Source organism: Microtus ochrogaster, chromosome 5, assembly GCF_000317375.1.
Source record: "Microtus ochrogaster isolate Prairie Vole_2 chromosome 5, MicOch1.0, whole genome shotgun sequence".
NCBI classification, from domain to species: Eukaryota; Metazoa; Chordata; class Mammalia; order Rodentia; family Cricetidae; genus Microtus; species Microtus ochrogaster.
This window is the reverse complement of record NC_022012.1, coordinates 3,101,173-3,115,943: the sequence shown is the minus strand read 5'-3', so window position 1 is coordinate 3,115,943 and position 14,771 is coordinate 3,101,173. Positions and strand designations below refer to the sequence as shown.

At 45.7% G+C, this 14,771-nt stretch overlaps 1 protein-coding gene across 1 annotated transcript in view; it reads right to left on the bottom strand.

Moving 5' to 3' along the window:
* Positions 1-14,771, bottom strand: part of Tmem123 (transmembrane protein 123) — a 39,218-nt gene that overhangs the window by 18,549 nt on the left and 5,898 nt on the right. The gene's annotated exons all lie outside the window — the stretch shown is intronic.

Here is a 14,771-nt window from a genome sequence, read left to right as displayed (position 1 = left end):
AGGTTGGAGGGGTACAGAGGGGGAGGTGCAGAAGGGACCTGCTGGTGGGAGATATTTCGGGGTTGGGCAGAAGCCTGGTTCAGGGGAAGCTCCCAGGAATCTATGGGGGGGGACACACCCCAGTTTAGACTCCTAGCAATAGTGGATAAGTAGCTTGAACTGGCCATTTCCTGTGACCACACTGTCATTAGAGAGGCGACATCCAATAACTAATGGAGGCAGAGGCAGAGACCAGCAGAGTTTGGGAATCCTGTGGAGCAGGAGGAAAAAGGAGTGTAGGAGCCAGAGGGGTCAAGGACACCACAGGAAGGCTCGCATAATCAACTAACCTGGGCTCATAGGAGCTCACAGAGACTGACCGGACAACTGACCTAGGCCCTCTGCATAGATGTTACAGTTGTGTAGCTTAGTCCTCTTGTAGGGCTCCTAAGAGTGGGAACAGGGCTGTCTCTGGATCTTTTACTGGCTTGTGGGGCCTGACTTCTCATACTGGGTCACTTCACCCAGCCATCTTACTGCAACTCGATATGCCGTGGTTTATATACTCATAGAGAACTGCCCATTCCTGAATCGAGATGGAAAAGGAGGAAATTGTAGGGTGAGGGGGTGGGGGAGAGGGACTAGGAAAGGAGGAGGGGGGACTGTGGCCAAGATGTAGAATAAATAGATGAACAGGAAGAAAGGAAGAAAGGAAGAAAGGAAGGAAGGAAGGAAGGAAGGAAGGAAGGAAGGAAGGAAGGAAGGAAGGAATGAAGGAAGATACTGAGCCTTAGTCCTGGCACATTTTCTGTGTACGTCTTCTTTGGATCTAAAGTCAGGCACATGATCCTTAATTAACTTTTGTGCTTTCTGTTGAATGAAAAGACTTGTGTCATGTCTGGCAGCCTGGTTTGCTGCATCTCCCCCTCCCCCCCCCTTTCTCACTGCAGAGGAAACACACAGGTAAGAACAGCTTGGACCCTGGGAGCACAGCCTGATTGGCTCTTATCCTCCAAAGACTGTGTAGCTTCTCTCCAGCCCTGTTCAAGGACGAGTTCCTCTAAGGTTTTCTTCTGTTTTTCTCTTTTAAAAAATGTAAAGATGTGTTTATTTTATAGGAATATGTTTTTGCTTGGACATATACAAGTGCACCATGTGTATGACTGGCACACTTGGCGGCCGGAGAAGGTGCTGGACGAGTGGTTGGGAACCACCATGTAGGTGCTGGGAATTGAACCTGGGGCCTCAGCAAAAACAAGTACTCTTTAACTGCTGAGCTATCTTTCTAGCTCCAAGATTTTCTTTCTTGAAAATCATCTCTTCTTTTGGGCACTCATCTGCTTACCTGTATCTTTCTTACTACATTTATATTTGTTATGATGACTTCTTGTTCTTACAACCTTCCAACTTGGCCGAAACATCCTAACAGGTGCTATGGAAGTCCGATTAAGTCTCCATACCTTCTGGTACCTGCCATATTGCCCTACATCATTTGGGGCACACAAATGAACATCTGCTGAGAGCGTATGACAAAGGAATATCCAGTACAACAGCAGAATTGTTAGCACACATCAGGAAGGCAGCTGGAGTTTGACGATGGTATCCTAGCTAGAGCCTTGGCTTCTTCACTCCTGAACGCTGGCCTCAGTTCTCAGTGCTGGCACAGGCACAGAGCACCGGCACATGCCAGCTGCTGCTCCAAGCATTCTGCCTATACTGACTCTAATCCCTGTAACCTCATGAAGCAGTACTAGAAGGAAACTGAGGCAGAGACCATACAGTCATGCAATAGCTTCCCTCCTAATAACACAAGTAAAAGTGCTACTCCATGGTGGAGGCCTTGTTTAGCAGAGTGAAGCCTGGCTTCCACCCTCTCCATGGGGGTGGGGGTGGAGGGTGGGAAAGCTTAGGAACTACAAGAACCAAAGGGAATTGATTAATGCTTCAAATGCTACCTGCAGCTTACAGCCATCCAGATGTTTTTCCTCTGTGAACTTGACAAAAGCCCTGAGGTCAGAATCAGCTCATAGTCTGCTCTCCACCTCAGGCATGGATGCTCACTTCTTACGGTTCTGCCAGCTACAGCTGTGGTGACCTGAGTGAGAAATGTCCCCACAGGCTTTTGTACTTGAGGAGACAGAAGCAAGTCTGTCACTAGGTCAGGCTCTAAGGGTGTACGGCCTGGTCCACTGTGTGCAGATAAAATGCGGCTGGTCTGTTTCCTGACTGCCAGGCTAGTTCCATGCTGCTGCAGTTTCCACCCGTCTGGAACTGTGGGCCAGAACAAGCCCTTTCTTCCTTTAGCTGCATTTGCTGGGGCACTGCCTCACAGCAACGGAAAGAATCTAAAGACTCTATGAGCAACTTCACTACCCGGACTGTCAAGTTTTATTTATCTAACAAGACCAGCAAAAGCCTCTGGGCCCACTGTCTCACTGGCTGAGGCCAGGGCTCTTCAGCTAAGTACTGGGTTGCCCAAAGCTATGTAATAAGCTATTTTAAAAACAAATGTCTGGGCACAAAGCTCAGGGGCAGAGCACCTGGACTGGATACCTGACCCCCTGTGGTAATTTGAATAAAAATGCCAATTAGGTCCATTAGGAGGAGGCACCTGTGGCAGGTGTGGCCTTGGTGGAGGAAGTGCATCACTGGGGGTGGCCTTGAGGTTTTAGAAGCTCAGGTCAGGCCCAGTGGCTCCCTGTCTCTTCCTGCTGCCTGTGGATCCAGATGCAGAGCTCTCAGCTCCTCTCCAGCACTGTCTGCCTGTGTGCTGCCACGCTCCCTGCCATGATAACAAACTAAACCTCTGAACTGTAAGCCAGCTCCAGTTAAATGTTTTCCTTTTAAAGAATTGTGTGGTCATGGTGTCTCTTCAAGCAACAGAAATCCTAACGGAAACAGCGTTGGTGCAGGAACTGGGGTATTGCTGGAAGAGATCAGAGCATGTTCGTGTGGAATGTGGACTCTATGACTTAATTAGAAAAGCAGCTGAATCCTTTTAAGTGGGCCTTAACAGGCAATTCTAGTAGGATCATGGAGGACAGTGGTTCTGAGGCTGATCTGAACTGTGGGGGCCTGGCTCAAGAGATGTCAGAGAAGAATGTTAGTATGTGGCCTAGAGACTGTTCTTGTATATTTTGGGGAAGAACATGGCTGCTCTCTGCTCTGGCCAAAGAGTCTGCCTGCTAAAGTGAGGGCTCTGAATTAGCAGCTGCAGTAGAGGGCATCTCACAACAGCCCGGTACCAACTGTGTGGCACGGTTGTCAGTGGCCAGTCTTATGCAGGTCAATAATGAAAGGAGCAAGGTTGTCAGTGGCCAGTCTTATGCAGGTCTATAATGAAAGGAGCAAGCTGAACACGGGAATATACAAAATGCAGATAGAAAGCTTAAAGAAAAACCTGAACTTCAGAACAAGACCCCACCCAGCTGAGCTTCCAATCTGTGAAAAGGAATGAAAGAAAGTTTAGGACCTGAGGTGGCGGCACACACCTTTCAACCCAGCACTCCAGAGGCAGGGGCAGAAAGGTTTCAGAGTTTAAGGCCAGTCTGGTTACAGAGCAAGTTCCAGGACAGCCAAGTTTAGGCAGTGAATGTATAGGAGGCTGCTTATTCATCTCCCAGCAGCACAGACTCCCAAAAATAAACACACAGAAACTGTAGTATTTAAATCACTGCTTGGCCACTCACCTAAGCGTATTAAGCTAGCTCTTATATCTTTGGTTAACGCATTTCTATTATCTTGTATTTTACTACGAGGCGTGGCCTACCAGTAGGCATTCCCTCTGGCAGCTCCATGGTGGCTCCCTGACTCCACCTACTATCTATCTATCTATCTATCTATCTATCTATCTATCTATCTATCTATCTATCTATCTATCTTCCAACCTGGCTATATTCTGTTAAGCCATTGGTGGAAAACAGCTTCTTTATTAACCAATAAAAGAAACACATATACAGAAGGATTTCCCACACTAAGTGAAGGAAACCATTGAAAAGAGGAAGATGTATTTGAACAAGGGAGTCATGATCCAGTCCCAGCAGAACTTGGCAGCTTTGGCCAAGTGGCTCTGAGTTTATAGTCAAGGATACAAGAAACAGGCTGTGGAATCTCCCTTCATGACTAAGGAAAGTAGCTGAGGCCAGGCATGTGTCAGGGTGTCCATGAGTGGAGGCCCTGAGAGGCCATTGTGTGAAGCCATGAAGATGAAGCCTGGATTGCCTTGGAGACGCCAAGATATCAGAGATGCAGAGTCACGGGATGCCTGCAGAGGAGAGCTGCTACCTGCGAGTGGAAGCACCCGAGAGAGAAGTTGTAGTCAACAAAGCTGAAAAAAGTTGACATCAGACAAGGAGATGCAGAGTTTGGAGTTTACCCAAGTGGTTTTAGTCTTGCTTTGGTTAGTATTTTCCTGCTTTTGAATTGTAATGCATATGCTGTGCCACTATATATTGGAAGTACGCGATGTGCTTTTTGATTTTACAGGGGTCACAGTCAAGAGATTGCCACGAGTCTCCAAAGAGACTTAAGACTTTTAGACAGGGTTATTTAGTGTATGTTCTGTATTTACCCTTCACCTTGTTTCCATTAACAAGATCACAGCCCAGGAGATTAACTGCTTATGCCTTTACACAGAGATACAGAAAAAGAGAAAGAAATTTCTTCCAGCAGGCACCCCACTGGGGCTGGAAGCAAAGTCTCCAAAACATTTGTAGTGATATTTCATTTGTACTTTAAAATTATTAATCATGCTACAAAAATTCCTTTTAATACAACCAGCAAGAAGCCCAATACAAATCAAGCACTTTTGCCTTCCTCCCACTGCCTGCACTAGTTACTATGGTTACCAGAACGCCGTGTTCCCAAAGTACAACAGCACTGCTGCACTTCTTTACAACAATTAAAAAGTACAACAGCACTGCTGCACTTCTTTACAGTGATTAAAAAGTACAACTGCTGCATTTCTTTTTTTTTGCTTTTTTTCAAAATTAATTTATTTATTAAAGATTTCCGTCTCTTCCCCGCCACCTCCCCCCATTTCCCTCCCCCTCCCCAATCAAGTCCCTCTCCCTCCTCAGCCCGAAGAGCAATCAGGGTTCCCTGCCCTGTGGGAAGTCCAAGGAACCCCCACCTCCATCCAGGTCTAGTAAGTTGAGCATCCAAACTGCCTAGGCTCTTACAAAGCCAGTACGTGCAGTAGGATCAGAAACCCATTGAGACAATGGGGATGTTCTATTGGGAACTCACCAAGGCCAGCTGGCCTGGGTCTGAAAAAGCCTGAGATAAAACCAGACTCTCTGAACATAGCGGACAATGAGGACTACCGAGAACTCAAGAACAATGGCAATGGGTTTCTGATCCTACTGCACGCACTGCTGCACTTCTTTACAGTGATTAAAAAGTACAACAGCACTGCTGCACTTCTTTACAGTGATTAATCGCAAACCTCTAGCTTAATTGGTCACACCTAACGTAGTCAGTGCATGAAAATCTGTATGTGGGATTTCTCTCTGTATGCCACGAATATGTTTTATTACCATTGGTTAATAAAGAAGCTACTTTGGATGTAGTTGGCGCACATTGGCGGGACATTTTGTAATCAGACTGCTCATTCGTTTCCCAGCCACCCAGATGTGAATAACAGCACAGAAACTGTATTAATTACAACACAGTTTGACCAGTAGCTTAGACATATTTGTAGCTAACTCTTACATCTTAAATTAACCCATTTCTATGGTTACTGTGGCCTACCAATAAGATTTTGGCTGGTGGCTTTCTCCTTCGACAGTTACGTGGCATCCTTCTGACTCCACCTACTCTATATACCTCTTCCAGTCTGGCTATATTCTTTATGAGAAGGAAAATTTATAATCACCATGTGCAAATGCTGGTGCTGTGCTTATTGTTGCTAAACAACACTGAGAGCCCCTCCCCCTTTTCAATAGAAAAGGAAGAATAAAGAAAGTGTGCTGCATAATGTTTAAAAAAAGTTCTTCCCAGGGAGACAGCATCTGAGTGGGAGTCTGTCTCCACAGCTCTCACAGTGAACAGCTATCCCTATGTCTTAGTGCTAAGGAAATCGGGACATTAGTTTTGAAACAGTTAATTATAATCAAGGTGTATTTCTTTCAAGCTTTGTGGGGGGAAAAACCCAAAAAGTAGTACACAAGGCACCAAAACATACTACCACACGACTGTAAGAGAAGCAGGAAACACAACACTAGAAAACCAGTTGTAAAACAGCTAGACTCAGATCCTACGTAGCAATAGTAACCTTGCATGTAAATGCATTAAATTATATTAGAATTAAAAGACAATGATTAAATTTGAGCAGAACCCCAAATCTCTATCATTTTTTTTTTTTAACAAAAAACTAATTTCAACTGTTTGGGCACATATAAAACAACAGTATACAGCATCCCATGAAAACGGCATCTAAAGCAGTGGGGTAGCGTCGTGGGCAGAATATGCTACAACAAAAGCAATACAAATAAATATGGCCACTATACAAGGATGGGAGATTCGGTCCAGCAAGAGGAATTAACAGACTGAATACACATGTACTCCACACTGGAGCTTCCTGACACCAAAGGGATATATCAGGAGGCCCTGTGGAGATAAAATTTCAACCTTAGTTGACAACTTTAGCACTCCACTGTCAGCGACAGACAGGACACTAGTGTCTGGGTCTCAACCCAGGGGAAAAAAAGCAAGAATGTCAAAGAGGTAGCTGCATGCCCGTCTTTACTGTAGCTATTCAGTAATGCGAAGCACTCAGCTGCACAGCTGCTGATGACAATGTGCTGTGTACTCAAAACAAAAGGCCACCAATTATAAGACATCCTGACCATCCTGACACAGATGGACCGAGGAACACGTTTCGTGAAATAAATCAGAAACTGAGAGAGAATCACCATTGAACACGTACCTGCGCACGCACGCACGCACGCATGCAGGCAGGCACACAAGCACACGTATATGGAATCTAAAGTTTGGTCTTAAAGTTCAGGTGTGGTAATGAGCACTAGAAGTCCCAGCCACTCTAGAGATTATGGTATGGTAGGCCACATGAGACCACAACCTGGAAAAACAGGCAGACTTCGGAACAAAAAGACAAAAAGCAAAACAAAACAAAGGTTACTGCTCTTGAAAATGACTGGATTTCATTTCAGAGCACCTACCACCAACTCCAGCTCAAGGGATCCAGCACTCCCTTCCGGGCTCCATGGGCACCTGCACTTGCAGTAAACACATAACTAAAAATAAAGTGACTTTTTCAAATGTTGATTCTGTGGTCCCTGACATGAGGATGGAAGGGTTCTTGGAAAGTGGAGGGCGCTAAGACACATGCAAGGAGCCAGAGTTTGCTGGTTTCACTGGAGCTCGCCCATGGAGAGAAAGGAAAGGAGAAGTGGTCAGCAGGGAGACTCAGTGGGTAAAGAAAGGACCTGTCTAGTTTTTCTTTCTTTTTTTGCAGAGTATGTTTATGATAATTTTTTTCAAAGAGCAACTGTAGTGGCATTTAAATTATATTTTAACAAATAAAGACTTCCTAAAGATCTGAGAGTAAAAGAGCCTCTCTAGTTGCCTTACAGACCAGATTATGGTAACATATACCTTAACCCCAGTAGCCACACTAGTTGCCATAGAAATCGAGTGGTGTTGCCTTTGATCCCAGTGATGCACACCTTTAATCCCAGCCCTAGAAAGGAAGATAAGACTGGGGGGGGGGGCAGCTCTCAGACGCAGTCTCCTTCTGAGATTCCAGGACACAGGGTCACCATTTCAAATTGAGGTGGAGGTAAGAGCCAGTGGCTGGCTGTTTTGCTTTTTGGATCTTCAGGTTAAACCCCAATTTCTGACCCAGAGTTTTTTATTAATTGTGCTTTAAGCAATCATTGAATAGTCATCTAAAATTACTTTTTTTCCTAAAGTATGAAAATGGCATTAGTGTTACAGTTTTGAAAGTCTTCACGAGCCTTCTTTCCAGCCCTTATCATGTTACCAGCTTCAGAGCAGGGGCTCTTAAGCTTGGCCGGAAGTTATTAGAATTACTGATCCTGGTGCTAATTATGTTTACCCTAGAACAAGTTCCAAATAATTCAAAGTAGTATTTGTTTTCTCCCTCTCTCTCCTTATTGTGTCACAAAAGGACTAATGGGGATGAGCTAGTTTTGCAAAGGTTAGACTTGACATTTCACAACATTTCATGGCTCGCCCTGAACAGCAGCCAGCCGCTCTGTATTCTCTCCCTGAACAGGAGCTAGCCTCTCTGTATTCTCTCCCTGAACAGGAGCCAGCCGCTCTGTATTCTCTCCCTGAACAGGAGCCAGCCGCTCTGTATTCTCTCCCTGAACAGGAGCCAGCCGCTCTGTATTCTCTCTACATCAGACCAAACAAGCTGGCCAGTAATGTAAAATATTGGGGCAGCTGCTCTTACTGCTCTCATGCCTCTTGGGTGGGGTGTCAGGCAGTGGCTACCACCAGGCAACATGCTCTAAAACCCAGCAAGGAAACAAATCCCTGCTTACCAAATACTGTCAGCTGTACTTCCTTCACCCTCCAGATAAGATGGCCACACTGAGCATATACTTATGCAGAGACCACTGAGGAGGAGGCGGCCCCTCAGTCACTGCTGGGGGCAGTGCTTCTCCACTTCAGCTCCACAGTGGAGTGTTTCAGTGCTATGCTCTCTCCCGCTCAGATTTCACGGGCCCCAACTGGCACCAGGATCAGTCTTTCTAACAACTTTCAGCAAGATTGAGAGCCCCTAATCTGAAGCTGGTAACACGATATGGGCTGGAGAGAAGGCTCAAGAGTCAAGACTGCTGTGGTGCTTCAATAAATGACCCTCAAGAATCTAAAATGGTTGAAAGACACTTAAGGAAATGCTCAACATCCTTAGCCATCAGAGAAATGCAAATCAAATGTAAGATTCCATCTTACACCTGTAAGAATGACCTGGATCAAAAACACTGATGACAACTTATGCTGCAGAGGTTGTGGGGTAAAGGGAACACTCCGGCATTATTGGTGCGAGTGCAAATTGGTATAGCCCCCTTGGATATCAGTATGGCAATTTCTCAAAAAATTAGGAAACAACTTTCCTCAAGACCCAGCAATATCACTTTTGGGTATAAACCCAAAGTGTAACATGGAGGGGGGCCTGCATGTTGTTAGGGTTTTTGTCCCGCCCGGTATCCCACAACTGTTTAGCACCAAAGAAATTCATAAATTATAAGCTGATTGGTCCATTAGCTCTAACCTCTCACTGGCTAACTCTCACATCTTGATTAACCCATTTTCCTGATCTATGTTAGCCATGTGGCTCAGTACCTTTTTTCAGTGGGGCAGATCACATCCTGCTGCTTCGGTGGTCTGGGTAGGAGTGGGAGGAATCAACTTCCTCCTTCCCAGAATTCTCCTGTTCTCATTGCATCATTTCTACTTCCTGTCTGGTTTTCCCGCCTATACTTCCTACATGGCCAATCAGCGTTTATTTAAAACATGATTGACAGAATACAGACAATTCTCCCACACCACCAAAGGATGCTCAATCATGCCAAAGGACATGTGCTCAACTATGTTCATAGCATTATTTGTCATAGCCAGAACCTGTAAACAACCTAAATGCCCCTCGACCGAAGAATGGGTAAGAAAAACATGGTACATTTACACAATGGAGTACTACACAGCAGAAAAAAAATGACATCTTGAAATTTGTAGGCAAATGGATGGATATAGAAAACAACATATTGAGTGAGTTAACCTAGACCCAGAAAGACAAATATCACATGTACTCACTTATAAGTGGCTTTTAGACATAAAGCAAAGAAAAACCAGCCTACAATTCACAATTCCAGAGAACTCAGACAACGAAGAAGACCCTAAGAGAGACATGTATGGATCTAATCTACATGGGAAGTAGATAGAAAAAGACAAGATCTCCTCAGTAAATTGGGAGCATGGGGACCATGGGAGAGGTAGGGAGGAGCAGAGAAAAATGTATAGCTCAAGAAAATCAATTAAAAATTTTAATTAAAAATTTTTAAAAATTAAAAAAGACACTGCACTTAAAAAGAAAAAGAGAATCACCCTCAAAGGCTCATATATTTGAATGCTTAGTTATCAGGGAGTGGCACTATTTAAGAAGGATTAGGAGGCGTGGCCTTGATGGAATAAGTGTGTCATTGGGGGTGGCCTTGGAGGTTTTGGAAGCTAGCTCACACCTGGCTCTGCATGCATGTGTCTCTCTCTCTCTCTGCTCTCAGCTAGTTCTCCAACACCACACCTGCCTACTGCTATGCTCTCTGCCACGCTCATAAAGGACTAAGCCTCTGACACTGTAAGCAAGCCCCCAGTAAATGCTTTCTTTTACACAAGCTGCCTCAGTGTTTCTGAACAGCAATAAAGTGGTGACTGAAACAAGAGCTTACTGCTCTTTGAGACGACCTAAGTTCAGTTCCTAAAGCCAGAGAATGTGACTCCCTTTCTGGCCTCCATGGATAACTGCAGTCATGTGTGCAGTAACTTAGACACATAAGTAAGTAAGTAAAGACTGCAGCAAGTTGTGAAGTTTATGTTAAAGCTAGAGAGTGATGGGTAGTCTAACTGACAGATTGGGTAATATAACTGTCAGATGGGTAATCTAACTGTCCAGGAGTCAAAGGGCCACAGATCCACATGAACCCTTTTCAGTGAGTGGCTCACTGGGGAAGTGGAAACTGCCACTGCCCAGTCACCTCTGCTTCTCCCAGATAATGGGCTACAGTAAGAGGAGTCTCTTCCCTCTCTAGTCTGTGCGAACTCCCAGTGTTCAACTTTAAGTTCTCCCTTTGAAATGATCTGCAAATGCGGGAGTGAAGCGTCTGACCACTGACCCAAACAATAAGACATCTGAGCTCAGAGCACCAGTCTGCATCCCTGCTCCCACCCTCTGTACCTGACAATCAGCAGAACACCTGTGCAGGCTCCCCACCTGCCCTGGCCCACAGGATTTGCACTCACTCAACAGGTTCCTAACCATGAACCCTGCTCCTTGAAATGTCAATCAAATATGTGATTGCCCACATGAGCTTTCCCATGGCTTCTGGCTGCATTATAATCAATTTCAATCTCCAGGGAGACTGTAGCAACTCTCTGGGACAGCCTCAGGACCAGCCTTTCCTACCTTCTTACAGATCAGCACAGCAGAGATGCTGTCCTGCCAAGAAGCTGCTGGGTGCCCAGCATCACCCGTGGAGGCCTTACCCAGAATGTTGCGCAGTAGGGACATAGCCTGACCCTGGGAATAAGCAAGATACAAGGCAGATTCTACACAGACTCTAACCACGGCAAACCCATAAACCCAAGAGTTCTGTGCTCTCTGTCTGCACCTTCGGGACTCCTGGCACCAGGGCTCGGACAGCCTGCACACTTCCTCCATGCACAACACTTGCTTATTGCTTACTTCCTAACGGAAATTCGTGCCAGGTCCTGCACTGGGCCCTGGGACATGGTGGTGGCTGAAATCAGCACTGCCCCTTGAGGCACTGACCTTATAGTTGGAGTAACAGGGGGAAAGCATTATGAACACAGAATAGTAAACCACTGGGTCCCCGAAGTCTGTGATATCAGGGAGTGAGGCCTGAGCATTCAGAGTTCAGCATTCTGGTGGGTGAACAACAGGCACACGAAGGCAGAGACAGGAGGGGACAGTGTAAAGGCCCCAGGAGGGGATCTGGGAGAGACTGGAGGAGGAAGAACACAACTACCTGAGTTCTTGCTTTGTCCATGCTAAGTGCCACCTCGCCTAGCCTGTGAGCCTGTGCTGCCTCATGAGAAAAGAACCTCAGAGAGACTACACATCACCAATGTCCAACCAACAACAAAGAGACTCTTTTCCTCTTTTTAAAAATTTCCTCTGAAAGACAATATGAAATAGATACTGTGCGTAGACACTAAAACTAATGGGGACAGCAGGCAACCAAAGCAATTTCCCAGCGTCCTCAGCCCAGTGGGGACAGCCAACATTTCCCAGCGTCCTCAGGCTGGTCTCAGGCGCCCGACACAGCATATTAGCTGTTTTGTTTGGGTTTTTTCTCGCCCTTCTCTTCCTCCCTTCTCTCCCTTTCTTGGGGGTAGCAAGGAAACTCTGTTCAAAGCAAAGGTCATAAACTAATAAGAGTTGAGGAGGGGATGTGTGATCTGAATATATCCTACGAAAAAACTTTTCAACAAGAGAAAAATGGCACAACAAAAAGAACTGCCCACAGTACCCCTTAGTGAGCAGCTCTGCTTCTGCTCCAGAAAAGGAAGCCTCACAATAATCGGGTTCTGAAGTTCTCTTTCCTGTCCACCAGCCTTGACTGTGTAGCCCACACAGTCTGGCCTGTACTATTTTTTTTTTTTTTTGCTCTGAATAAAGTAATTTTGCTTCTTTTGTAAAAAGAAACACCCCACCCCTGCAAAAAAGAAAGAAAAAAAATGAAAGAAAGATAAATGTTGTAGGATGCAGTAAACAGCCAACACCGCTCCGTGAGGTGTTTGTTTTGTGTGGGCCACGACTGAGCAAACGTGGAAGGAGGGCAGGGCCATGCGGCCCCGAGCTCCCGTTCCTCAAACAGTATGCCCATGAACTGCAGCTGGAAAAGAACTGAACCCCAAACAGAGCACCTTTAAAATCGTGTATCTACTCACGGTGTGCTACAGCTTTGACCTACCGTGGATTGACTGAGTTATGCCCCAACTTACACACTTTTTTTTTATAATGAGACCTCACAATCTATTATTTTAGCAACTTTCAAGTATGAACCATTGTTATTGGGCTGGCAAGATGGCTCAGCTGGTAAAGGTGCTTGCTTGCCAAGCCTGACACCCCGAGTTCCACCCCAGGACCCTCATGATGGATAGAGAGCTCTCTCCTATTCGGTGCTCTCTGCAACCTGTGGACACACACACACAAACTAAAATACCTCAACTAATGATGTTAGCTATTTACTATAACTTATAAAATTTCCACATGAGCCATGAATTACAAAAGGAAAAGGGTGGGGGGAGGCACAGATAACCCAGCTACAACAAAAAAGTAACCCACTTAAAAAAGCTTAAAGTGTCGATGTGTATAGGACTTCTGGTGGCTTCAAACATGCCAGGTGCAATTCAGGCCCTAATTACAGCTGCAGTGCATTACAGACAGAGCCATGGAGAAGGAAGCGGGCACCTGTACATTCTTGCTGCGGCGCCTGAGAGCGCAGTGGACTAGACTCCCTGACAGATGCCATAGAAGAGCGAGCTCTCGCTTTGTGAGAAAAAGAACCTGAGAAGTTAACCGAGTTGCCAGGACCCGCTGCTGGCCTCCTAGGTTCTGACAGCTAACATGGAAGTGTTTTCTCCCCAGTTTCTGTGCACAATGGCACAACGGAAGCGCAGACACCCCTCCAACCCCCCCCCCACGTCCTCCCATGCCTCGCCCCCCACGTCCCACCAATACTCCTTGGAGGAAGAGGCTCACTCCTGCCTCAGAATACCTGCAACACAAAGCCTGTGTTAGTTAGTTGCTTCTGCCCAGAAGGTTCTCTTCCCTGGTGTGGATAGGACTGGCTCTCTCCTGTCTTCTTATCTCAGCTTAAATCAGCCCACTGTACAGGTCTACGGGCACTGAAGAACCTGAAGCAGACCTTGTGGCTAGTCTCCACCATATTGCCTATTTATGATTTTTGTTTTGTTTTCTGTTTTTTTGAGACAAAATTTCTGTAGCTTTGGGGCCTGTCCTGGAACTAGCTCTGTAGACCAGGCTGGCCTCAAACTCAGAGCTCCGCCTGCCTCTGCCTCCTGAGTGCTGGGATTAAAGGTGTGCGCCACCACTGCCAGGGTCTGTTAATGTATTTTACCCTCTTTTATCAACATCCAAAACCATCTGTAGTTCATTACTTCCTTACATTCCCTCGCCTCCCTTGATGGAACATTCACGACAGCAAACTCAGATCTGTTTCATTTACTAAATGCCTTGTGCCTGAAACAGCACCAAGCCGAGTGGGTAACCCAAATATCCATCTGGCTCAGCAAGTGGGCATACAATGTACAATTATTGCACTCCACAATCTGTGAGGAAAATCTACGGACTCACACATTACTGCAATCTTAAATGCAAGCACACAACATGAATGTGATTAACAGAGTGAAGAGTTGAGCAGGTTGAGTCTGAACTGGCTTTCATATCAGTTAGGGAACTCTTTCCCACATAGAATCTTGCTATAATTCCTTCCTCCCCTTACAGCCCTGCTCCTTTGCTTTTTTAAAAAATCATTTTAGTTATAATTGTGTGTGTGCATGTGTGTATGTGTGCATATGCACAGGTGCACACAAGTGCAGGTGCCTGCTGAGGCCAAAGGCGTTGCATTCCCTGGACTTGGTGTACAGGTGAGTGAGTCACCTGATGTGGGTGCTAGGAAATGAACTCCGGGTCTCCATTGAGATGAGCAACAAAAGCTCTTAACTGCTAAGTCATCATCTATAAACATAACAAAACATTAAGCAAAAATAATACAGATGGAGGGTGACAAAGGAAGAGACAGAGGTCAACCATTGGCTTTCACACTACACACCGGCGAACGGTGAAAACACCTGTGCACGCACATGCAGAAACCACCCACACACACACACACACACGGTTTCCTTCCCCCTAAAATAAGCCAACAGGAAAAGACAGCCACCTACCAGCCCAATAACGTATCTGTAAAACACTCAGCTCCCCATGGTAATGACTGCTACAGTTGTTGGTAAACACTAATAGAGTTGGTAATGACTGTAAA